Source organism: Trachypithecus francoisi, unplaced genomic scaffold (genome assembly GCF_009764315.1).
Source record: "Trachypithecus francoisi isolate TF-2019V2 unplaced genomic scaffold, Tfra_2.0 Lachesis_group8, whole genome shotgun sequence".
NCBI lineage: Eukaryota > Metazoa > Chordata > Mammalia > Primates > Cercopithecidae > Trachypithecus > Trachypithecus francoisi.
The window spans coordinates 120672480-120698380 of NW_022681473.1; the positions used below are offsets into that span (position 1 = coordinate 120672480).

Below are 25901 nucleotides of genomic sequence, written 5' to 3' on the forward strand. Positions count from 1 at the left end.
AACCTGGGGTTGCTGTCTGAGAGAGTCAGTGGTGACAGATCGACTCATTTCATAAAAAGATGTGAATGAAGTGAGGAGAGGAAGCGAACGCACTGAGACTTAAGAGCCGCAGGTGTGTCTCCTTGTGGAGCCCTCGCTCCTGTTGCGGCTGGGTTCCCATGGAGACGGGTGGGCGCACAGAGCCCAGGCCAGTGCATGGCCCTGGCATGGCATTACCCACCCACCATGGAGCTGAATCAGCGAATGAGGGCTAAGTTTTCTGCAGTCCTCACAGTTTCCATTTTTCCTGGTGACTACAGGATAAATGTTTCTTAGTAAAGTGAATGCTCAGCAATGAGTGGCCTTGGCCAAAAAAATGCTAATTCTGGAAAGGCATTTAATTATAAGATGTGATCTCACTTACACGTGAGAATATGGTTCTGGCTTCTCTCTTCTTTTTTCGTCCTGCTTTTTGGCTACTGGAGAGATTCAGGAGATACAAAGTATACATGACTTGCCAATTCTGCCCCAACTTCTCAAAAGAAGAAAAGCTTTCTCCTGAGAATTCCTCTTCTTAGGGATGGGAAAATCACTTCTCTAATTTCTTTATGACCATGGGCAGGCTGAAGAGGAGTCAAAGAAATCATTCCATTATTTAAAATGTGTGCATATAGCCACACATTGACTAAATAGACAGTAAGCTATTTATGTAGATACATTATATCTCTACAAAAATATATCACTATTTACATATATAATTATATATAAATAGCTATATGTAAAATATGTAATATATATATAGTGTGTGTGTATATGTATATATATGTATGTATAATCCAGTTGTATTTTCTTTACTTTCAGAAAGACTAGAGCTTCGCAGAGTAGAGCAGAAATTTGATTTCTGCTTTTGGATCTGCTTTTAGTTTACTGTGGGAGTTTGAAAAGGTCAGTTCCGGGAAGGGGAACATCACACACTGGGGCCTATCATGGGGAGGGGGGAGGGGGGAGGGATTGCATTGGGGAGTTATACATGATATAAATGATGAATTGATGGGTGCTGACGAGTTGATGGGTGCAGCACACCAACATGGCACAAGTATACATATGTAACAAACCTGCACGTTATGCACATGTACCCTAGAACTTAAAGTATAATTTAAAAAAAAAAAAAAAAAAAAAAGGTCAGTTCACTTCTTTGGGTGAACCTACTTATTAATATTCAAATTAAGAGTTTGAGGAGGGTGTGTCCCCACAATCCCTTTCCTTTCTAAGTCTCAAAGTCCCTATCTTCTTACGTGAGGCAAGAGAGAGCAAAAGAGCCAGGCGGGGATTCGGAGCTTTGTAGAAACAATGTGAAAGTGGGTCACTAAACTTGGCCTTATTTGTCTTCATGACTTCCAGAGCCACACATTTTCCATGACGGGCCCTTCACTCTTTCAGTACATCAGACCTTTTGCTTTGGTGGAGTTAAGTCATATGCATAACAGACTAATATCCCAAGGGTAATAAATGTGACCCAGGAGGCCACATTTAAATGACACGTCATAACAATTTCACAGTCATGTTCAAACAGTTCATTCTTGGTTTTCCTAGGTGGCTGGCTCTTTGCCAAATTTTACTCTTAAATAAGTTAATGTCTATCAACTAATAGTTTTTGGAGTTTCCTTTCTACTAAATTCTCCAGGAACACACTTTAACTATATAATTATCCTTAGTAAAAATAGAAGTACATCCTAAGCAAAAATCCAGGGGGGTGAATAAAGCTTTAATACTCCCAAAGGCATCAGTAAATCATTTCCTAATAATATATCCTTTCAATTAATCTAATTTACCACTCTTTCCCTAAGTATAGAATTGTTAGCTAAATGTATTAAAAAATGTAAGTGAGACAAGTACAACCTTACCCTAGACCTCATGGGAGAAAAAAATCATGCATTAAAACAAGCTCTGAAATCAATTTGGTCTGAAATACCTATTTAGCAACTACTTTGGGAATACAGTTTTAAAAATCAATGCAACTTTATTACTTTTAGGTGGATATTTTTATCTTAAAGAATTTTTAAGTACAGGTTTTAGCCATCCTGATTTAATGATCAGAGAGACCTCATTAGCAAAAATCATTTGTATACTAACAATAGGATCCTAAATATATTAAATGAATAATGAATAGACAATACATAAAAATAAAACTTTGATCTGCAACCTGTAGCAACCCCCCCAAGAAATCACCCCTGCTGTCCACAGTAACAAGCCTAGGAAGCCAGGGTGCTATAAGTCAATCAGACTGCTATCTCTACTGACAACAGAAAACCTTGTAACAATTTACCTTAACTAACCAAGGCTTCATTAATAACTACTAACTTCCCTAATTTTTGTACCTACTTCAAATTTAGGACTAACCAGAAAAAGGTAAATATATACCCCTAACTGATCACACAGAATGACTTCTATCTAGTTAGTCCACCTACCTGTTCTCCACAGCATCAACTTCCAATCTGGCACCACCGAAGCCTTCCCTCCTTCCATTATAAAGTCCTTCCGCTCCTCTGCCTGCCTTTGAGTCTCTGCCAAAACACGAGTGAGGGTGGCTGACTCACTTGCTCCAGCAAACTCCAAGTAAACAGTCACTGCTAGCTGTCACTGGACTGATGTGCGATATGGTTTGAATGCTTTGTCTGCCCTGCCCCAATCTCATGTTGAAACGTGACCCCCAGTGTTGGAGGTGGGCCTGGTGCGAGGTGTCTGGATCATCGGAACAGATCCCTCATGAGCGAATTGTTGCTGTCCTCATGATCATCATTGAGTTCTTGCTCTATCAGACCTCCCATGAGATCCGTTGAAAAGAGCCTGGCGCCTCCTGCCCCCTCTCTTGCTCCTGCTCTTGCCATGTAATAGACCTACTCCTCCTTCACTTTCCACCATGATTGGAAGCTTCCTGAGGTTCTCACCAAAGCAGATGCTGGCACTATGCTTCTTATACAGTCTGCAGAACCGTAAGTCAAATAAACCTCTTTTCTTTATAAATTAACTCAGTCTCATGTATTTCTTCACAGCAATGCAGAATGGACTAACACAGTCTGTGCTTATTTCCACAATGATACATATTTTTAAGTTTATTTTCTTTTACATAATACTCCCTAAGGTTACACACTATTTTGACATCATGCACATATAATTTATGTGCTTAGAAAATAATTTCTACCTATATTGTATTAAAAGAACCTGAAGTTGAGTCTACAGAGCATTTTCACAAATAATAATGATGAAGCTGATGTCCTATGGTGAGCACCAAAACAATAAACTCACTATGTGATCAGAGCACTTTGCATGTAATAACTTATGTACTTCTCAGAGCAGTACCAGGCAACAGGGTCTGTTATGAGCTCTATTTATCACATGAGGGATCTGCATGGTCAAGCCACTTGCTCAATCTCACCAGCTAGTAAGCAGCAGACACAGCCTTGCTTACCAGCAGACTGCCTCTGCATCCAAGCATTTTACCCTTATGAACGTGGTACAAATTGCAAGTCTTATGACTTGAAATAAGAGGAGGAGCCTAGAAGATAAATGTTGCAGAAATATTTCCATAAAATAGCCACAAATATACTTCTTTCTCATTTAAAAGAGATAAACAATAACAACCAAAACCAGATACAATGCAATGCTCCCTAGTAAATACATAACAACATAACAATAACACAAACTACCTACAGGATACCAAATCTTTTAAAAAGTGATCAGAAGGGAAGGTCAGGTCAATATCCTAACATCAGCAGCTCTGTGCAGCAGAACCACAGGGTGGCTTTGTAAGGGGCCATGGGCTTAGGAACCACCCTAGACCTTTGGGATTTAAAATACCCTTGAGGAGTATGAGGCAGACAGATGCATCTTGTAAAAAAGCTCCACAGACACACAGATCCCAACCTACAGAGGGAGACTTCAGATCTAAATTTTCCAAATATCCAGGTGACCATTTAAATGAAGCATAGAGCCAATCAGTTGACATTTTTCTAAAAAATATTTTATCCAGGGAGTTTGGAGTTGAACAAACACAGGATTGCATGCTCAGATTTCCATGTCTGATAGAGCTGGGTTTTGCGGGCAGCCTGCTGATGCGGACAATGGCAGATAATATAAACACAGGAAGCAATATCAAAGGTTCTCTTTACCCACACCCATCCTCCACAGATCAAAGGTTCTCTTTACCCACACCCATCCTCCACAGATCAAAGGTTCTCTTTACCCACACCCATCCTCCACAGCATCAAAGGTTCTCTTTACCCACACCCATCCTCCACAGCATCAGAGGTTCTCTTTACCCACACCCATCCTCCACAGCATCAGAGGTTCTCTTTACCCACACCCATCCTCCACAGCATCAGAGGTTCTCTTTACCCACGCCCATCCTCCACAGCATTAAAGGTTCTCTTTACCCACGCCCATCCTCCACAGCATCAAAGGTTCTCTTTACCCACGCCCATCCTCCACAGCATCTCAGCTCCCCACTTCCCACCTCCAGCTGCTCTCCTTACAGACCAGCGGGCTCGTGGAATTTTCCCTTTGTTGGATTTCTCTAGCTTTGAAAGCTTCCACTATGTGGTTATCATGGAAGGGAAGAGTCATGAAAATTGTCATTAATGAAAGTAAATACTGTTCATTAACTTTTGCTGTAACTCATCTAAAAGCTAAAACGATTTCATAATTAAAGTGCTAACCAAAATTAGCCATTAGAGTATAATAATTAATGTAAAATTGCACACAATAGTACAAATCTAAGGTAATAACTAAAATGAAAAGAAATGGGGGAATATTATCAATGCCGTAGATATCTTTTGGATAACTCAAATAGAGTAAGTGATTTCACTATCACTTCTAAAGAAAATAAATGGCTTCGATTTTGACATCTGGCATTTCCTAGTATGGTTCCCTTTGCCTTTCTTACCAACCTGGCAGGTAGAGATAATAACATTTATTTTTTTGCCTCTTAGGAATATTAATATTTTAGAAGCACTTTGAGATAACTATGCAAAAGACACATTAGGGAATGGACAATTATTACAACATAGATTTAGATTGCTATAATTTGTGGACTTAGGTTGTACCATGTAGGTGTTTAAAGAAAAAAATCTAGTCACCAGATCTGTGTATAGTAGGCATTCAGACAATGTCTGCTGAAGTGAATACATTTCAATTTTTATATATAAGTATTGCTTATCTTTCTTTAAAAGTGACTCCCACCACTTAGAGTTACACAGATAAACTTCAGAGACTTTTAATTCATGTGGTCCTCAGAGTGCACAGGAGCCTGGGTGGTGGGATGGAGCATGTGGAGTGAGAGCAAGTCTGGAGCATGGAGTAGGGAGTTCGTCTAGACCAGCCTAGTCTCTGAAGTCAGCGAGCATCAGCACATTCCAGAAGGCTTGTCAAACACAGATTGGGCCACGCCCCTAAGATTCTGAATCTGTAGGTCCAGGGTAAGGCCTGGGAATTTGCATTTCCAAGCTCTCCTGTGTGCCGATGCTGCTGCCGGTCTGAGAACCAGACTTCGAGAACCAGTAATCTAGACTAAATAAACCTCAAATATTTCCTGGTAACTGGGAATATGTGCTCTAGCATCCACTGTGTAATAATCAGATTGCACCCCAAATTCAACATGCTCATTAGTGAGAAAAATTCTAATTGTTTTACTTGATGTATGACTGTGAGCAAATTCTCTGAGCTTAAATTCCTTTATCCGAAACAAAAATGTGTACCTAGTTATGGGATGAACGTATTACAGAATTGGTTTATTTGCAGTAAGTCCTTTTGGTTTGAAACAAAAAGCGCTTTATGAATATTTTCTACAAGTAATTCAGTCCTTACTAATTGAGGGCAAATCGCATCGCTTTGTTCAGTTTTCACATCTGTATAATGGGGACAATAGCCTGGAGTGGCTTATTCAACAGGATTATTGAGAGGATCAGGTCTGCTGATGTTATAAAAAGAGTACTTTGAATATTACAAACACTATGCAAGCTTTACCTAGTCCCGGTGATACTTTATCATATGTCCATTTAGAGCTGACCAGAGAAGGTTGGTATCTTTTGTGAACTCCTATGTTTGACTTCTAAATGTTAAAGTTCTTTAGAATCTATAGCCTTGGGTCCTCATCTCTTCTGATTATACACTTACTGTAAGCAAACCTGCCCCCATTTTGTGCTAAAAAGTACCAAATGTTTCTCTGTGACCCAAGTTCATTTTGTTCTTGACCTGTATATCCAATAAGCTCTTTCACAGTTCCACTTAATGAATTTTTTTGTTTGTTTGTTTGTTTTTGAGACAGAGTCTCACTTTGTCGCCAGGCTGGTGTGCAGTGGCGCAATCTCGGCTCACTGCAACCTCTGCCTCCTGGGTTCAAGCGATTCTCCTGCCTCAGTCTCCCGAGTAGCTGGGACTACAGGCACATACCACCACGCCCAGCTAATTTTTGTATTTTTAGTAGAGATGAGGTTTCACCACATTGGCCAGGATGATCTCGACCTCTTGACCTCGTGATTCGCCCGCCTTGGCCTCCCAAAGTGCTGGGATTGCAGGTGTGAGCTACCACGCCTGGCCCACTTGATGATTTTAAAAGCATCTCTGAACTGATATGTCCAAAACTGTACTCTTGCTCTTTTCCCTGAAAAATCTACTCTTCCTCCAGGAAAGGGTACTTTTCATCCACTTAATCTTGCCAGAAACTTGGAACTTATCCTTGATACCTCCCTTACTCTCAATCCCACATCCAATCCACCGCTAAGTTAATCGATTCTGTCTCCCAAATATATTTCTAATTTATTCATTTTTCTCTATTCCCATTACTGCTCCTTATATCTAAGGATAACAGTCTCTCTCCCGGGCTAGTGAAGGATTTCCATTAGTTTCCTCACTTCCCCTCTTCCTCGAGATACCTGTCCTCACAATTTCACCTCCAGACAGCAGGTATTGAGATCTCTTTGAAATGCCATTGTCATCCCCATCAGCATCATTGTGATCATCATCACAATCATCTAACATTTATACAATGCATTCTATAGGACAGGCACTTAACTAAGGACTACATAGCTATTAACTTATAGAACAACCACCTCTGATGGATTATCATCTCAGTTCTTTGAAATGAAGAAATAAAAACACCGAGCATTTGAGTAGCTTGCCCAAGGTTACCTAGCTGGTAAGGGGCGGAGCTGAGATTCAAACCCAGGCCATCCGACATAGTCTAGGTTATATCCTACTGCCTCTGACATGCTCCTGAATATGTCGCTCCCTGGATTAAACCCCATGGCAGCTTCCCATTGCTTTTAGGACCCAATCTCTGTTTTTACCAGGAATTTCAGCACTTTGTACAACCTCGCCTTCATGTTCCTCTCAAGTATCACTTTCAGGCTTTCTCTCCTTTGTGTGCTGTGAGCCAGCCATGTCGGCTTCATTCATTTATGTGCGCTCGTCAAACATTCATCTCCTTCAGAGACTTTGAACATGCCATTCCCTCAGCCTGTATCCTATCACTTCAGAGAAGCTTTCTCTGACCCCACAAATCTAAATTAGGCTTTCAAAACTCTTGTCATGTTGATTATATGTTGACTTCTCTGATAACACCCAACATAATGTCTATGTATGGATTTTGTGCAGTTGTTTATTTCATGTCTGGCTTCAGGAGGGCAGAAACCACATGTGCCTTGTTCACCACTGTTTAGGCAACAATGTAACAAAACAAATGCATATGAATGTGAATATCTTAACAGAAAATGATAACATGAAAACAGAAAGCAGAAAAATAGACTGCCAATATATTGGGAATTAAGAAGATAGGAAAGGTGACAGATGCTTAGAAAAAGAGTTGAAAAGAAGAAGAAGAAGAATTTACAAGAGAATCAGTCGAGTTCGTTTAGACAAAAGATGAAAAAGACAGAATTAGATACTGACAGGGGGTGTAGGAAAGGGGACTACTAAGAGCTATTTCTGGACAAATGGTTCAGGAGGAATACAGCAGTTGAGGTCTGAACCTAGAGGTTATACTTAGATCATCAAAGAGAAAGCACAATATTAGCATGCGAGGAAATACTCAGAGAAAGAACTCTAATATTCAGGAAGGAGTGAGTCTGAAACAACATACATAAAAGAAAACCTAAGATTATCTTGTAAACTGTTCAAAGCAAAGCTCGCTGCCACAGCCAACTTGTAACTAGCCAACATCAGCAATGCTCCTCATCTGGCTGAGTGTTCACAGGCCTGACGCGTCATCTAGAAACGGGGAGGAAATCCCCGAGCTCTCATCTAACACACCTTATGCAGCCGCACTAAACCACAGCAGCTGTATCCCGGACATTATTTCCGATAAGCTCCTAAGATATCTCACACAACTTGTAAGGAATTAAGGCCACAGGTTCAAACTTCTTCGTAAGTGTAGGAAAACAATATGGAAGTTTCTCAAAAAAACTAAAAATAGAACTACCATATTATCTAGCAATCCCATTACTGGATATTTATCCAAAGGAAAGCAAATCATTATATGAAAGAGATATCTGCACCCCCATGTTCGTTGCAGCACTATCCAAAATAAGATGTGGACTCCACCTAAGTGCCCATCAACAGATGAATAGATAAAGAAAATGTGGTATATAGAGAGGCTGATTATGGGTACGAGCATACAGTCTGATAAAAAGAATAGGTTCTACTGTTTGATAGCAAAGTAGGGAGGCTAGAATTAACAATAATTGATTATTTCAAAACAGGTAGAAGAAAATAGTTAAAATGTTCCCAACACAAAGATACATGTTTTAGGTGATGGAAATTTTAAATACTCTGATTTGATCATTAGGGATTATATGCATGTACCAAAATATCACCTGTGAGTCATAAATGAGAATAATTATTATGTGTCAATTTAAAAAGTCAACCAGAATACCATAGAATGATAGGCTGGTGATCTTACTGGTTCCTTTACAGATTCTCAAGATTGTCTCAGTGACTGAGCAATGAGTGATTGTCAAATTGTGTGAGCTTCTCTCAGCCATGCAGTACAGCACACGGCCTTCATTGGAATAGACTTGCAGGAACCCCGGAGGAAAGAGCCTGCTGTAGCGGCAGACACTAGGAAAGGTCTGTTTCCATCTCTTCGGGTGGAGGCACACACACACCTGCATGCCATTCAGATGGGGCCCAGCTTGGATTGCTGACTGCAACAAATGCCTTCCAATATTTTGGTTATACGAAGAGAGTGAGAACAATGTCATCCACCATAGAAATCACACAGAAAACACAGCCAGGGAGAAAGATTTCGATTTTGGCTCTGCTGTGAGGACATCAGGAAAACCCTATAGTCATAGTTCTAGAAAAGTAATGTGTATATAAATTGTAGCAACAGTGAAAATAAGTGATATCATTCACGGCTCCTTGTGTTTATTTGGCATATTACAATTTTCAAAGCCCATGATTTTGCCGGATTGGCTGTGGGGTATCGTAACACTCTCATCTATAGGGAGAACCATGGGAGCCTGTGTGGTCTACAGAGCTGCTGACATCAAAGCCATTCTGTAGCCAGGAAAAGTGGAGCTCAGCTAGATGAACTTGTCCACAATCACACTGCTGCAGCTGGGGAAGACTAGCCACATCTTCTTTTGGCCAGTTCACCCGAGTCTGCTACTTATATTCCCTGCACTATTTACTGTGATCGGAGAGATCAAAATAGACACTGCTTTATCAGCTCAAACAGGCCTAATGCTATGAAAACAACGTTACCTATCTTTGAAGGTTCAGGGTCCGGCTGGCATGGCAAATTTCTAGTTTCCTATAGTTCTAAAATCTCTAATAGCAAGAACTATCAGACCCCTCCTAACTCTGATTTACAACCCAGATCATTACAACTCTGACTGGATAGGGGACTGGCCTTGAAACCATTCTTTTCTGATAAACAACTGCACACCTTAAGCCAGTTTCAGCAGCTTATAGAGGCTGACCTCTAGTTAACCTTTTGACATAAAGAGCCAAATTCCATCTCATTTTAATGCTAAAACCCTGCCTCAAAGTGAGCACGGGGTATATGTTCCATACATGCTTACCTACTGTGCATGTGCTGGCTCCCTCATAGATGGGCACAGCTTCCCCCCAAAACCTGTGCAGGAGGCTGTCTCTTTCTAGTTTACAAACTGATACCTCAAATAAAGCTTGCCTCTCTGTGACTTAGCTATCCTAGTGGCCTTTTGAATGACATCACCTAGCTCCCAGGTTGCAGTTTTGACTCACAGGCCGTCTCTCCTGTTGGAGTCTGAGCTTCTGGGGCAGATGATGTGTGTACTCAGTGCTGGCTGGCTGTGATTAGTACAAGGACTACCACATTATGGGCGCCCATTTTGGGAAATAAAGAAACAAATGAGAGAAAGAGCCATGAATAAAAGCCAGACCTTGATTCTGCATCCAAATGCCTCCTCATCAGAGAACGCTGTGTCTCTCTGAACCATTTTACTTGGTTATAAAAGCTCGATGCTAGGAAGCCCCTTTATTTCTTTGCTTTTTTTGTTTTCATTTTCTTTAAAATAGGGCTTTGCAATTGTTGCGTGTTCCATCTTTACAATATTAAAATGCAGGGCATTGTTTTACGGAGAGAGACAATTACTGCTACCTGTGTTCTGTGTTGAAACTACTTATTCCACCTTCTTCTTCTCCACTGCCAAAAAGAAAAAAAAACAAAAACAAAAACAGTGGTGAGGGAGTATGGAATTCAGAGAATTAAAATACACTTTTGATCTATTTTTTTTGTAAATACTTCATTAGATTGAGAACTTTAACCACATCTTTCAAAGTCAACTGAATTCTGAGAAAAAAAAGTGTACAGTCTAAAGTAATTAAGGCTTTTCCTCATCCCCATCCTGGCTCCAGGGAGTCAGCTCCCCCCACCCCCATTTCCATGAAAAAGGGTGTGGACATTGCCTCAAGTTTTTCTGTGTCGTCTTTTCTTTTTGCTGCGCCATTTCCATCGCTTCCTTTAAAAAGGCCCAAGTGACCTCTTTGCTGGCTCGGGATGTCTGAAGGAGAAGCAGGCCAGGATGGAAGGGTGGAGAGCAGGCAGGAGGGAAGGGTGGAGGGCAGCCAGGGTGGAAGGGTGGAGGGCAGCCAGGAGGGAAGGGTGGAGGGCAGCCAGGATGGAAGGGTGGAGAGCAGGCGAGATGGAAGGGTGGAGGGCAGCCAGGGTGGAAGGGTGGAGGGCAGGCAGGGTGGAAGGGTGGAAAGCAGGCAGGATGGAAGGGTGGAGGGCAGCCAGGGTGGAAGGGTGGAGGGCAGCCAGGGTGGAAGGGTGGAAGGCAGGCAGGATGGAAGGGGGAGGGCAGCCAGGGTGGAAGGGTGGGGCAGCCAGGGTGGAAGGGTGGAGGGCAGGCGGGAGGGAGGGTGGAGGGCAGGCAGGAGGGAAGGGTGGAGGGCAGGCAGGAGGGAAGGGTGGAGGGCAGCCAGGGTGGAAGGGTGGAGGGCAGGCAGGAGGGAAGGGTGGAGGGCAGGCAGGAGGGAAGGGTGGAGGGCAGGCAGGATGGAAGGGTGGAGGGCAGCCAGGGTGGAAGGGTGGAGGGCAGCCAGGGTGGAAGGGTGGAAGGCAGGCAGGATGGAAGGGTGGAGGGCAGCCAGGGTGGAAGGGTGGAGGGCAGCCAGGGTGGAAGGGTGGAGGGCAGGCAGGAGGGAAGGGTGGAGGGCAGGCAGGAGGGAAGGGTGGAGGGCAGCCAGGGGGGAAGGGTGGAGGGCAGGCGGGGGGAAGGGTGGAGGGCAGGCAGGAGGAAGGGTGGAGGGCAGGCGGAGGGAAGGGTGGAGGGCAGGGGGAGGGAAGGGTGGAGGGCAGGGGGAGGGAAGGGTGGAGGGCAGGCGGAGGGAAGGGTGGAGGGCAGGGGGAGGGAAGGGTGGAGGGCAGGGGGAGGGAAGGGTGGAGGGCAGGGGGAGGGAAGGGTGGAGGGCAGGGGGAGGGAAGGGTGGAGGGCAGGGGGAGGGAAGGGTGGAGGGCAGCAGGGTGGAAGGGTGGAGGCAGGCGGGAGGGAAGGTGGAGGGCAGGCGGGAGGGAAGGGTGGAGGGCAGGCGGGAGGGAAGGGTGGAGGGCAGGCGGGAGGGAAGGGTGGAGAGGGCGTCGCGGAGCGGCCCCCAGGAGGGACGCGGCCCTGGTGAGCGAAGTGGAACCTTCCTGCAGCTCCGAGTGTCACATTCAGCGGAGTGAACGGGTGGCTCCGGCAGCCCCTGCCTGTCAATTGTGTTTGTCTCCAGTCCATGGAATTTTCATTATTCATTATTCGCCGGGCGTGGGCAGCACGGCAGCGCCGGTTTCTGTCTAATCCCCACCTGATAATGTATTTCTGATAAGCATGACGGAGCCCGGTGCTCCTGACAGGATTCACATTTCCAGCCGGATGAAGTGCCATTGACATGAAGCAGGCACTGTGAACTCAGACGGGGCGATAAGGGCGGCGGCGGGCTCTGGAGGTGCCGGCTGGGGACTATCCAGTGGGGTCCGGGGGCGCCTCCGGCCCCATCCTTCTCCCCACTCCGCCTAGACAGATGGGCCCTGGGCCGCTTCCGTGTTGGCAGAAGGGGGACCGAGGGGGATCCGCCGCCTGTGGGGTCTTGCCTGCCCTGGCCCAGTGCTGCCCTTCCCGGGACCCCCAGTAGATGAGGCTGTGGTCCAGGCATGGGACTACCACGGCCTTCAATCCGAGGGGAGTAGGGACACGCATTGTGCCTTTCTCAAGGTCAGAATCCATCCGCAGAAATGACACCCTTTAATTCCAACTCGTAGTCTTGCTTATGCACGTATTTTATTGCCCAAGAAAAGATTTAAATGGCTTCCTCACCAAATATCAAAAGCGGTTCCAAGGCAGGAACCTCTTAAGGCCTCTGATTCTGTCCCTTCTTAAAGCCAAAGAGAATGTGTCTGATGAGTCTGTGAATTCTTCAGCATCTTTTGTGAAGGAGGCAGGATTAGCACCAACTAGGGGGCCAGGGAGATACAATCCACTGAGATGATTTAAGGGTGTCTAATGCTCTTTGGAGCTGAGGCCAATTCTACTTTTCTAAGTTAGACATAGCCTGAAAAAGGAACCCTTTCTGAGGGTACGTGCAATTTGTCAGCTCAATCTTGGAAGCACACGCCCATGATGCCACTGTTGTCTCCTAAATACGTCTCAACTCTGTCCCCTGTCTCTCCCATGGGACTACTGACCTAGGCCAGGTCTTCTTCATCTCCTGCTGAGTTCACCCTAACGATTCCCTACCGAAGTGTCCTGGCTTCAGCTTTCACCCAGCACACTCTACCTCCTGCAAACTATGCAGCGTGCAGGTGGCATGGGTCTGGCTGTATCTCCAGCTGCTGCTTCAATCCCTGCCGTGGCCCCCATACCCATGGGGTAAAGACGGCTACTGACCAAGCCACCCAAGGTGCTCAGGCACCAGTTTCTACTCATGCCTCACTCATCTTCTAACTGTGGATAGTTCTTCTTTTTTTCTTCTTAACAATCACACTTTCTTTGAAATCTCCCTACCTCCACCGTGCTGTTTCCAACCTCAGGCCCTTGTTAGCCCCTCCCAATTCGCACATGTCAGTTGCCTCCCAGGCAAACTCCTTAACACAGGAGCTAGGGCCAAGTTAGCATTCCACTCCTATTCTACCTTAATACACTGAGCATGTTTCAGCACTTATCACCTTTTATTCTGATCTGTTTCTGATAGAACGGAATTCCGTGTACTCGAATATCTGCAGGGCCCAGGGCAAAAGTTGAAAGGGAGTTCCAGCTGCCAGGCCTAAAGATTTAGAAGTTATAAATCAATCTATCCAATTGTTAGTTAAAATATATTTTATGTTCATATCTGGATAAATATTATTTCTAATGACCTACAAGGCTTGGTTCAGATTTGGAATCCTTGCAAACCTCAGGGTTCTTCACTGGAGCATAATGGTACCAGGGAGCTTTCCTGCTTTCCTGCTTCCTGGCTCTCTCCCCATCTCCCTCTAGCCCCGAGTCCACCTTGCTCTGTAAAGGAACTTTGTGTACATGAACGGATACCACAAGCCACACATCCAGGCTCTTCCCAGAACCCCTGTAAATAGCCACCTCCTACATATGAATATATGTACAATACCTATACAAAGATGTGACTACCATATCCTTTCTAAGAGTAAATAACTGAAAACATACTAAGTGCCATTGCTAGGGGAAAGGATATGTAAGTTTTGTATATTCAAACAATGTAATACTTCATACAACTTAAAATGAGTGAACCCAATTTGACCTATCAACCTAACAAAAACATGAAAATATCATGAGTGAAAAAAAAAGAAACTATAAAAGATACCTATAGTGTAATGCCAGCTGAATGTGATATATTATTTATGGTCCCATAAATGTATAGAAAAATAATAAAAACGTAAGTGAAACTGACATATACTAAATTTAGAAGAGTGGTAACCTCCAGAACTGAATGGGCATGGTAAGAGCTTCACTGGTACCTATTCATGTACGTATACACACACAGACACACACACAGACACACACACACATATTCAAAGATCCGAGGTTAACATTTCAAATATCTTGTTGAGTACCTGGGTGTTAGCTGTTGTGCATTTCATACGTTTGAATTTTTCTTATCTTTTAAATATCCCCAAATTTTTAATTTTTAGTGATGTTTGACTTTGGATACTTGCACTGGAGAAGACTTTAAATGAATAGAAATTCTAGAGTTTTTGTTTGTTTCTCTTTATTGGATTAGTTTTATTAAGACTTTTCAAATACCATAGAATGTACCCATTCAAAGAGTATACAATACAATGTTTCCTAATATATTCACAGAAGTATACACCCATTGCCACAATAAGTTTTAGAACATTTCCATATTCCCAGAGTGAAATCCCATGCCATTGGGCATGGCACTTAAAATGAATGAGCCAAATTTAACCTATCGTTTAACCCCCATTTAACCCCAAGTCCCTGCACTCCTACTCCCTGCCTGCCCTAGGAAGCCATGTATCTACTGTCTGTGTCTGTAGTTTTGGAAATTCCATCTATTCCATATTTAATTTCATGTAAAAGGAGTCCTACAATAGTGTGTTTTTGTGACTAATCTCCTTCACTTAACATATTGCTTGCAAAGTTCATCCAAGCTCCACTTCTTGAGCTAGGTGCTATTATGATTTCCATTTACAGATGAGAAAATTGGGTCTGAGGCTATATTTAGATTAATAATGGCATTGCATTGAACCAACTTAGCCCAGGTCTGCCTGAGTTGGAAGCTTGTGCTCATAACCCTTGCACAACATAGTCGGCCTTATGTATCTGTGAGCTCCACATCCACGGATTCAACCAACCTCAGAGGGAAAGCATGTTTGTTAATTGCATCTGCACTGAACACGTACAGACTTATTTTCTTGTCATAGTTCCCTAAACGATACAGTTTATAAGCTATTTCCATAGCATCTACATTGTGTCAGGTACTATAAGTTATCTAGAGATGACTTAAGGTATATAGGAGGATGTGTGTGGGTTATATGCAAATACTATGCCATTTTATAGCAAGAACATGAGCATTCCCAGAGTTTGGTGTCTGCACGAGGTTCCAGAACCAATTCTCCATGGACACCAAGAGACAAATGCACTTCATTTATTTTTGGCTAAATAACATTCAATTGTATTAATATACCAAATGTTATTTATTAATTTATCACTTGACGGTCATTTAAGTTATCTCCACTTTTGGCTATGATAACCAGTGCTGCTGGGAACATTTGTGCATAAGTTTTTGTGTAGATATATGTTTTTATTTCTCTTGAAAATATACCTGGACACAGAATTGGTAAGTGTGATAACTTTATGTTTAATCTTTTGAAGACCTGCCAGATTGTTTTCCAAAAAGCAGCTTTGCACCACTGCCAGCAATATAGGAGAATTCAAATTTCTCAGCATTCTCACTAACACTTATCATCCCTTTTTTTTTTTTTTTTTCTTTTTGAGACGGAGTCTCGCTCTGTCACCCAGGCTGGAGTGCAGTGGTGCGATCTCGGCTCACGGCAAGCTCCACCTCCCAGGTTCACGCCATTCTCCTGCCTCAGTCTCCTGAGTAGCTGGGACTACAGGCGCCCGCCACCGCGCCCGGCTAATTTTTTTGTATTTTTAGTAGAGACGGAGTTTCACCGTGTTAGCCAGGATGGTCTCGATCTCCTGACCTCGTGATCTGCCACGATAGTGAGTGTGAAATGGTATCATACTCTTTAATTTGCACTTGACGGCTAATGTGAGGATCTTCTCATGTGTTTATGAGTCATTTGCACATCTTTGCAGAAATATCAATTCGAATCCTTTGCCCATTTCTAAATTGGGTTATTTGTCTGATTATTATTGAGATACAAGGATTATTTATACACTCTCGATAAAAATCTCTTAACAAATATATGATTTGCAAATATTTCCTCTCACTCTGGGTTTTATTTTCACTTTTTAAATAGTGTCCTTTGGAGCACAAAAGTTGTTAAATTTGATAAAATCCAACCTACTTTTTTCTTTTGTCACTTGTGTTTTCAGTGTCATATAAGAAAGGTTTACCCACCCAGTCTCAGGAAGATTTACTTCTGTATTTTCTTATAGAAATTTTATAATTTCAGCTCTTACATATAGGTCTGTGATCCGTGTTGGGTTAATTTTGGTGTACGGTGTGAGAAAAATTTCAACTTCATTATTTGCATGTGCATATCCAGTTGTCCCCATCCCACTTTTTGTAAAGACCATTCCTTCTCCAATTGAATTGCTTTGGCAGCCTTGTCAAATGCCAATTAACTATAAAAGTGTGTATTTATTGCTGAGCTCTAAATCCTATTCTATTAATCTAGAAGCACACCTCAGAAATACTGTAGGTTCAGTTCCAGACCATCTAAATAAAGTGAGTTCCACTATAAAGCGAGTCATATAAACATTTTGGATTTCCAGTGCAAATAAACATTATGTTTATAAATATTTTGGTTTTCCAGTGCAAATAAAAGTTATGTTTATCCTATACTGTAATCTGTTATATGGGCCATAATAGTATGCCTAACAAAGCAATGTACATGCCTTAATTTAAAAATACTTTATTGATCTCTATCAATGGGTCAGTAGAAAAGAAAACATAAATAAATTAAAAAATGAAAATATTCTATTGTTAAAAAGTACTAACAATCATCCAAGCTTTCAGGAAGTCGTAATCTTTTTGCTGATGAAGAGCCTTTCATGATGTTGGTGGCTGCTGACTGATCAGGGTGGTGGTTGCTGAAGGTTGGGGTGGCCATGGCAATTTCTTAAAATTAGACAGCAATGAAGTTGGCCGTAGTCATTGACTCTTCCTTTCACAAAAGCCCTCTCTAGCATGTGATGCTGTTTGATAGCATTTTACTCGCAATAGAACTTTCCAAATTGGAGTCAATCCTCTCAAACCCTGGCACTGATTTATTAACTACAATTATTTTTATTTTTGTTTTATCTATTTATTTTTGAGGCAGAGTCTTTCTCTGTCACCCAGGCTGGAGTACAGTGGCATGGTCTCGGCTCACTGCAACCTCCGCCTCCCGGAGTCAAGTGATTCTCCTGCCTCAGCCTCTCAAGTAGCTGGGACTACAGGCATGCACCACCATGGCTGGCTAATTTTTGTATTTTTGGTAGAGACGGGGTTTTACCATGTTGGCAAGACTGGTCTTGAACTCCTGACCTGAAGTGATCCACTCGCCTCAGCCTCCCAAAGTGCTGGGATTACAGGCATGAGGCACAGCGCCCGGCCCAATGAACTCAAATTATGTAACACTTTAATCCTTTGCTGTCATTTCAACAATGTTCCCAGCATCATCACCAGGAGTAGATTCTATCTCAAGAAACCACTTTAGTTGCTAAGTCATAAGAAGCAACTCCTCCTTCATTAAGACTGTATTATGAAATTGCAGCAATTCAGTCGCTTCATCAGGCTCCACTTCTAATTCTAGTTCTCTTGCTATTTCAGCACATTTGCAGTTACTTTCTCCATTGAAGTCTTAAACCCCTCAAGAGTTGGAATAAACTTCCAAACTTCTGTTAATGATGATATTTTGGCCTCCTTTCATGAATTACAAACATTCTTTATGGAATCTAGAAAGGTGAATTCTTTTCAGAAGGTGTTCGATTTACTTTGCCCATTCATCAGAGCAGCCACTATCTATGGCAGCAGAATGGGTGTTTTGTTAACAGGCATGAAAACAATATTCCTCTCCATCAGAGTCCTTGGGTAGACTGCCAAAGAACAGTAATAATTTGAAGTGAATCTTTTTTCCTGAGTAGCAAGTCTCAACTGTGGGTTTAAAATATTCAGTCAATCGTACTGTAAAGAGATGTGCTGTCATCCAGGCTCTGTTGTTCCATTTTTAGAGGACAGGCAGAGTAGATTTAGCATAAATCTTAAAGGTCCTAGGATTTTCAGAATGACAAATGAGCATTGGCTTCAACTTAAGGTCAACAGCTGCATTAGCCCCTAACAAGAGAGTCAGCCTGTTCTTTGAAGTTTTGAAGCCAGGCATTGACTTCTCCTCTCTAGCTATGAAAGTCCTACATGGTCTCTTCTTCCAATACAAAGCTGTTTCATCAGCATTGAAAATCTCTTGTTGAATGCAGCCACCTTTACCAATGATCTTAGCTAGATCTCTGGATAACTTGCTGCAGCTTCTATGTTAGTTCTTGCTCCTTCACCTTGCACCTTTATGGAGATTGTTTCTTTCCTTAAATCTCATGAACCAACTTCTGCTAACTTCAAATACTTCTTCTACAGCTTCCTCACCTCCCTCAGACTTCAGAATTGAGGAGAATTAGGGTCTTATGGAGAAGGAGGGAGATGAGGGAACTGTGGAACAGTTCAGAGCACACACCACATACTATTTACCAAGTTTGTCCTTTTATATGGGTGTGGTTCATGGCACTCTAAAACAATCATAATAGTCACATCAAAGATCGCTGATTATAGATCACCATAACAGATACAATAGTAATGACAAAGTTTGAAATATTGTGAGAATTAATAATATGTAGCACAGAGACATTAAGCGAGCACATACTGTTAAGAAAAATGGTGGTCACAGGCTTGCTCAATGGAGGGTTGCCATGGATCTTCTATTTGTAAAAAAAAAAAAAAATTGATATCTGCAAAGCTCAGTAAAATGAAGGATGCCTGTTTATGTCTGTTCTTATGCCAGTATGACTTTGTCTTCACTACTACAATATTGCATTAAGTTTTGAAATTGGATGGTGTGGTTCCTCCAACTTAGTCACTTGTAAAGATAATTTAGGCTCTTCTGGGTCCCTTATATTTCTGTGTGAACATTATTATCAGCTTGTCAAATTCAGAAAATAAGTCAGCTGGGATTTCAATAAGAACTTATTGAATCTTGACCAATTTGGTAACTATTGCCTTTTTAACAATATTAAGTCTTTCATTATATGAACATTGGATGTCTTTCCATTTATTTAGGTCTTCTTTAATTTATTTCAGTAATGTTTTGTGGATATCAGAGTATAGGTTTTCACTTCTTTTATTGTGTTTATTCCTAAGAATTTTTAAATGTAATTGTACATGAAACTGCCTTTTTAATTTTATTTTTGGATTGCTCATTCCTAGCATACAGAAACGCAGTTGATTTATATATTGACTTATCCTGCAACCTTGCTTAACTCTTTTAGCAGTTCTAATCAAACTTTTAATGGATTACCTAGGATTTTCTACATACAATGTCATGTTATTTACAAAAAGATATTCTTCCTTCTAATCTGAATTTTTAAATTTGCTTATGTTTGTTTGTTCGTTTTTACTAATTCCTTTAGCTAGAACCCATAGCACATTGTTGAATGGAGGTGGTGAGAGTGGACATCCTTATCTTGTTTCTGGATTTAGGGAAAAACCTTCAGCATTTCATCATGAAGTATGGTGCAAGTTGTAGATATTTTATATACTCCCTTTATCAAGTTGAGAGGTTCCCTTCTAGTCTAATTTCTTGAGTGTTTTTATCATAAAGTCCTGTTGGGTTTTGTCAAATGTTTTGCCTTACTAATGAAATGATTATATAGATTTTGTCTATTACTCTATTAAAATGGTGGATTATATTCATTGATTTTAAGATGTTAACTTTACATGCTTGGGATAAATTGTATTTAGTCATGATGTATAATCCTTTTTTATATATCACTGTATTTTGCTTGGTTGCATTTTTTAAAGTTTCTGATCTGTACCCACGAAATATTTTTCTGTAGTTTTTTACATGTGATATACTTGCCTTTTTTGGTGTTAGAGTAATAATTACATTATAGAATAAGTGGGAAAGTATTTTCTGATCTTCCATTTCATAAAAAAGTTTGTGAAGAATTGATATTATTTCTTCTTTAAATGAAGCAATTCACCAGTAAAACCATCTGGGCATGGGCTTTTCTCTATGGATAGTTTTTAGATTTTACTAATTCAACTTATGTACTCTGAATAGGTCTACTCAAACTTTTAATTTCTTCTTGAGTCAGTTTTTGCAGTGCATGTCTTTCTGGGAATTTGCCCATTTAACCTGTTACCTATTTTGTAGGCATACAGTTGTTCATGATAGTTTCTTATAATCCTGTTATTTCTGTAAAGTAAGTAGTAATATGCCCTCTTTCATTTCTGATTTTAGTAATTTGAGTCTTCTCTTTTCCAGTATAGCGAAAGGCTTGTCAATTTTGTTGATACTTTTAAAAAACCAATTGGTACTTTTGTTTTAGAAATAATTTTGACACAGACTTCCACTTTATGACTTTTCTTTTTTTTTTTTTTTTGAGACAGAGTCTCGCTCTGCCGCCCAGGCTGGAGTGCAGTGGCCGGATCTCAGCTCACTGCAAGCTCCGCCTCCCGGGTTCCCGCCATTCTCCTGCCTCAGCCTCCCGAGTAGCTGGGACTACAGGCGCCCGCCACCTCGCCCGGCTAATTTTTTGTATTTTTTAGTAGAGACGGGGTTTCACCGGGTTAGCCAGGATGGTCTCCATCTCCTGACCTTGTGATCCGCCCGTCTCGGCCTCCCAAAGTGCTGGGATTACAGGCTTGAGCCACGGCGCCCGGCCCACTTTATGACTTTTATACCAGCACTGTGAAAGATCCTAAAGACTCATGCCTGGAGAGATTACATGTTCTTTCAGAATGGTATACCAGCCCTCTCTCCATCTCACTACACACCAGAATGAGATGGGACCAATTCCAAGTATATTTAAATAAAACAAATGCTAAGTCATCTGTTTCTTTCCATAATTCTAAGAAACTTTTCAAACCAAACAAATCAGTTGCATTGAATATTAGTACTTAAAGAAATCTCTGAAACTATTATTTTAAACTGCTTTTGACAGAGAAGAAACTGAGATGGGTATATAAATTTATTTTATCTTGAGCTTTTCCATTTTTGTGTTTAAAATAGCTTCTACCTGCTTATGCCTCTCAGGTTAAGTCTCAGTCTATTCTCCGAGCTCTAGACGCATGAGCTCAGGAAATCTTTATTGAGTGCTATGATGTGCCATACAGTGTTCTATGTCCTTATTATGAAAGATAGATAATGTCTCTGCCCTCAAAGCAATTACATTTTGAACTCAATCAAATTTTCAACTTTGGACATTCCTCTTTAGATGTTTCTGAAGCATTTCAAAACTAATATTTCCCAAATGCTGCTCTTGATTTCTCTCCCACCAGAACTGTCATCTCCCCCCACCACCCTCATCACCCCCAACCCAGCCTTCATCATCTCAGTAAATAGCACCAACAGTCATGACGTTCAAGCCAAAATCATTTTGGGCTACTCCCTTTTCTTTTTAACCATCAGAAAATCCTACGCTTCTGACTCAAACTGTTACCGTGAATAAGTTATCTTCTTTGCACCTTCATTAGTCCAAACCGTCACCATCTCTACCCTCTTAACTCTCCTCTTTCCCCCAGCACACAGTCCATTCTTTACTCAGGATCTGAAGTGAGCTTTACTTAGTGTAAACCAGATCATGCCAACCCTCCCCCACAAGCATTGCTGTGGCTTCTTATTGTACTTAACATCAACTCTGAAGTCCCCGACACAGACTTGGTTACTCGGCCCTTGCTTGCCTCTCCAGCTTCATCATGAATCACCTTTTGCTCAGCCTCGTCTATGCTCACTAGCCTTCCTGGTACTCCATCAACACTGGTTCAAGAAATGAATGGAGAACAAATCCTTAAAGATTTCTTAGAAACAATTTCTGACACCTTCTTTGTGATCCAGTTCCAACATCTTAGTTATCTCCCTTTTAGAGAGATTTTCTCTGAACTATATATTCTGAACGTAACAAATACCAACAGCAGGAATATGCAAAAAATTTAGAATATACTGTACCACAGAATATCCACTGGATGACTCTAGGTATCAGATGTGGTTTCAGTGAAGGGTCTATATTCCTATCATGAGTACCACAAAGGTGCGTGAAGTCAAAGCCATGTCAGAGATTAAATTTTCTCCAGTTTCCAGGCCCATAGTAAAGCAAAAATCCCTGAATTTCCTCTAGAAATAAAGTCTGATTTCTATAGGTAGATGGGAAAAGAAAGAAAGGGGTCTTTGAAGCAATTTATTGTGCTATTCCCCATCCTCTCTGGAAAATTAAATGCTTTTTTTCTTCCTGTAGTACTTAGACTTCACTTAGAATTAAAGGTAGAAAAATAAGAACCATAACTTCTTTCTTCAGATGATCATAACTGCTTGATAGAAGGTCTTTAACAAGCTCCCACTCTAACAAGCAACTGTCGTTTTCATGTTTTGGAATGGTTTAATCCTGGACACGATAACATCCTCAAAAAGCAAGTGCATTAAGCTGTGACAGGTTTCCACTGACCTAAGCAATTGCACTAGGAAAACGCCATTAGCAGCTCCCTCTCTTCATCTGTTCTCCCCTCTTCCTCCCCACCAGTAAAAGCTATGCTCAATACTACTATTAAATTACCCTTAGAAATACGCTCCTTGAAGAAAATCAATGCACATGTGTTTTAGCACTTGTCACAGATAGATCAAACGGCCAATCTAGCATATATTATTCCACCCAAAGGTTCCAATTTTACACTAGCTTCTTTTGGTGGCACATTTTATGAGCTCACATCCAAACTAAGAAAAAGAATAGGCCGGGGGCGGTGGCTCACGCCTGTAATCCCAGCATTTTGGGAGGCTGAGGCAGGCGGATCACTAGGTCAGGAGATCGAGACCATCCTGGCTAACACGCTGAAACCCCATCTCTACTAAAAATATAAAGAATTAGCCAGGCATGGTGGCGGGCACCTGTAGTCCCAGCTACTCGGGAGGCTGAGGAAGCAGAATGGTGTGAACCTGGGAGGCAGAGCTTGCAGTGAGCCGAGATGGCGCTACTGCTCTCCAGCCTGGGCGGCAGGGCGAGACTCCGTCTCAAAAAAAAAAAAAAAAAAAAAAAAAGGAAAAGAAAAAGAATACAGTGGGTGAGGATGGGGAAAAAAATAAGAATGAATCTCACTATCATTCCCACCACTTTTTCTGTACCTCTGTAGTACTTAATGGTGAATATTAAAACCTCCTGGTGGAATGAAGTAAAACTGATGGGATATGGTGGGAGGAAATCAGAGGCCTAAAGCCTAAACTCGCTATGATTCAACTTAGAATACTTAGAACACTCATCCTTCACTCATGAGCAAGGATGTGCTCCCTCTTGGAATCACTTCCTCTTGCTTAGTCACTACCCACTTTCTACCAGAAGGTAGCATAGTACAGTTGTTCAGGTGTAGGAGTTAAAACTAGTGAGTGACTCAACAACTTTATGGATGTATAAACGTAGGCATTCAATGAATCTGTGTGTCAATTTTTCTACTTAAAAATAGGGATAGTACATAAATTAGAGTGCTGTTGTAAGAATTAAATGAGTTTAATATGTAAGGCATTCAAGATAATGCCTGGCATATAGTAAGCCATGCTAACTATTAACTATTGTTATTTAGGATGCTTGTTAAGAAGAAATGTTATTATTCCTGATAGGAATCCCTGAGACACATTACACAAATAATTTTCACTTTAAGCCATAATGGAGTAACAGTATTGGAATAGACCTGTGGCCATAAATAGCTATGAAATATCAAATATAATTGTCTTCAGTCAGCAAAGAGCAGGCAACACAAGACTGAAATGGCTGATAGAAGGTGAGCCCCACAATCCGCCAGGTTTCTACCTGGAGACAATTTCCCAACCACATTGCACGAAGTCGGAGTCAAAGCAGAGCGCTATGTTTCGGCGGAGCTGAAGTGGAAAAATCATATTTCAAAGCAGCTGGAGATTCTAGAATTTACAAGGTGGCAAACTAGAGAGGAGGAAACTGTGAAAAGGAAGCCTCACAAGACGCTCTGGGAGGCCCCTGCAAGTCTGTGGCTGAGGGAGTCCCCACTGAGCAAGACAACCAGAAGTTTACCAGGTGGCAGCTGCTATGTAATTAAAAGCAGAACATAGCTACTGAAGGCACTGCTGGGGAAAATGCAGTGCCTGGAGATTTTGAAATGTAGGCCCTGCTAGAATGATGAGATCTACCCCTTAGCACATGAAGTCTAGCTGAGAGGCAAAAATGGTGGTGTTATGGTGTAATGACTACATACAGGGCATGACTTATGTTAAACTCTCTCTAGTAAAGCCTCAAATGAAGGCCTGACAAGATCCAATGTGGATCCCAAGCTGGACCTTGGCTAGTGAGCCCAGTGTGATCAGCCAGTAATTGAGCTGCTTGTTAAAACAAGGATCAATAGTCTTTAGAGTAAGGTAACAGAATCTAGAGACTGTATACTGTATTATCTATAATGCCAATATTCAACAAAAAATCAATAGTCCTAAAAAGAAAGAGAAAACTGTGATCTAGCCTTAAGAATAAAATCCACCAATAGACACTGAACCCAAGATACCAGATGTTAGAGTTAGCAGACAAATATTTAAAGCAGCTATTATGAATACAGTCAAAGAATTAAATAAAAATGTGTTCACAAAATTATAGGAAAATATGATCTAAATGAACGAACAGAGATAATCTCAACATAGAAATTGAAACGATAGAACCAAATGGAATTCTAGAACTGATAAGTACACTGCTTAAATGAGAAACTAACAGGTTGGACTCATTAGCATATTCAAGATGGCATTGAAAAGCCAGTGATTTTGAAGTCAGATAAATAGAAATTATGCAATTTTAAGAGAAGAAAAAAGGATTTTATAAATTAAATAGAGCCTCGGGGACATACAGAATGCTATTAAATGAGTTACTTTTTGTGCAGTTGGTGCCTAAGAAAAAGAACAGAGTGACATTATGCAAATATTTTAAGGGACAGTAGCAGAGAGCTTCCCACATTTTATTTAAGAAACCAGACCAATCTATTGATCCCAGAAGTCCAGCAAACATCAAACAGAATAAATATAAAGAGAACCACACCTAGGCACATCATAATCTAACTGCTGAAAACCAAATAAAAAGAGCACATTGAATAGAGATAACAGCAATAGCAATACTCTGACTTCTCATCAGAACAACAGAGGAGGAAAGACAGTGGAACAACCTCTCCAGACTGCTAAAAAGAAAGGGAAACAGTCAACCCAGAGATTCTACAGCCAGCAAAAGTTTCACAGCAAGAGTGCAATAAAGACCTTTTCTATAAATGAAAGCTTAGAAAATTTGTGGACAGCAGACTTTCAGTATAAGAAATTTAAAAAGATATTTCTCAATTCAAAGGAAAATGATGCCAGATGGAAACTCAGTTCTATAGGTACAAATGATAAATATGTGGGTAAATATAAATGAGTATGTTTACTTCTCATAATTTACTCTAAAAACTGCTATTTAAAGCAAAAATAATAACAGTGTAAGATGGAATTCAAAACACATGAAAAT

General features: G+C 41.3%; 1 protein-coding gene and 1 long non-coding RNA gene across 4 annotated transcripts in view; both read right to left on the reverse strand.

The window, feature by feature from the left end:
- The window catches only part of OPCML (opioid binding protein/cell adhesion molecule like), a 560135-nt gene that overhangs the window by 381408 nt on the left and 152826 nt on the right, over positions 1-25901 (reverse strand). The window lies entirely within an intron of this gene.
- LOC117080130 lies at positions 359-6731 on the reverse strand. Of its 2 annotated transcripts, XR_004435727.1 has the most exons (3): positions 6720-6731; positions 2448-2525; positions 359-602 (listed from the first exon to the last, which is right to left on the reverse strand). It is a non-coding gene; the product is annotated as an uncharacterized LOC117080130 (long non-coding RNA). The 2 variants fall into 2 exon arrangements; XR_004435726.1 differs by lacking the exon at positions 6720-6731 and having other exon boundaries at positions 2448-2558.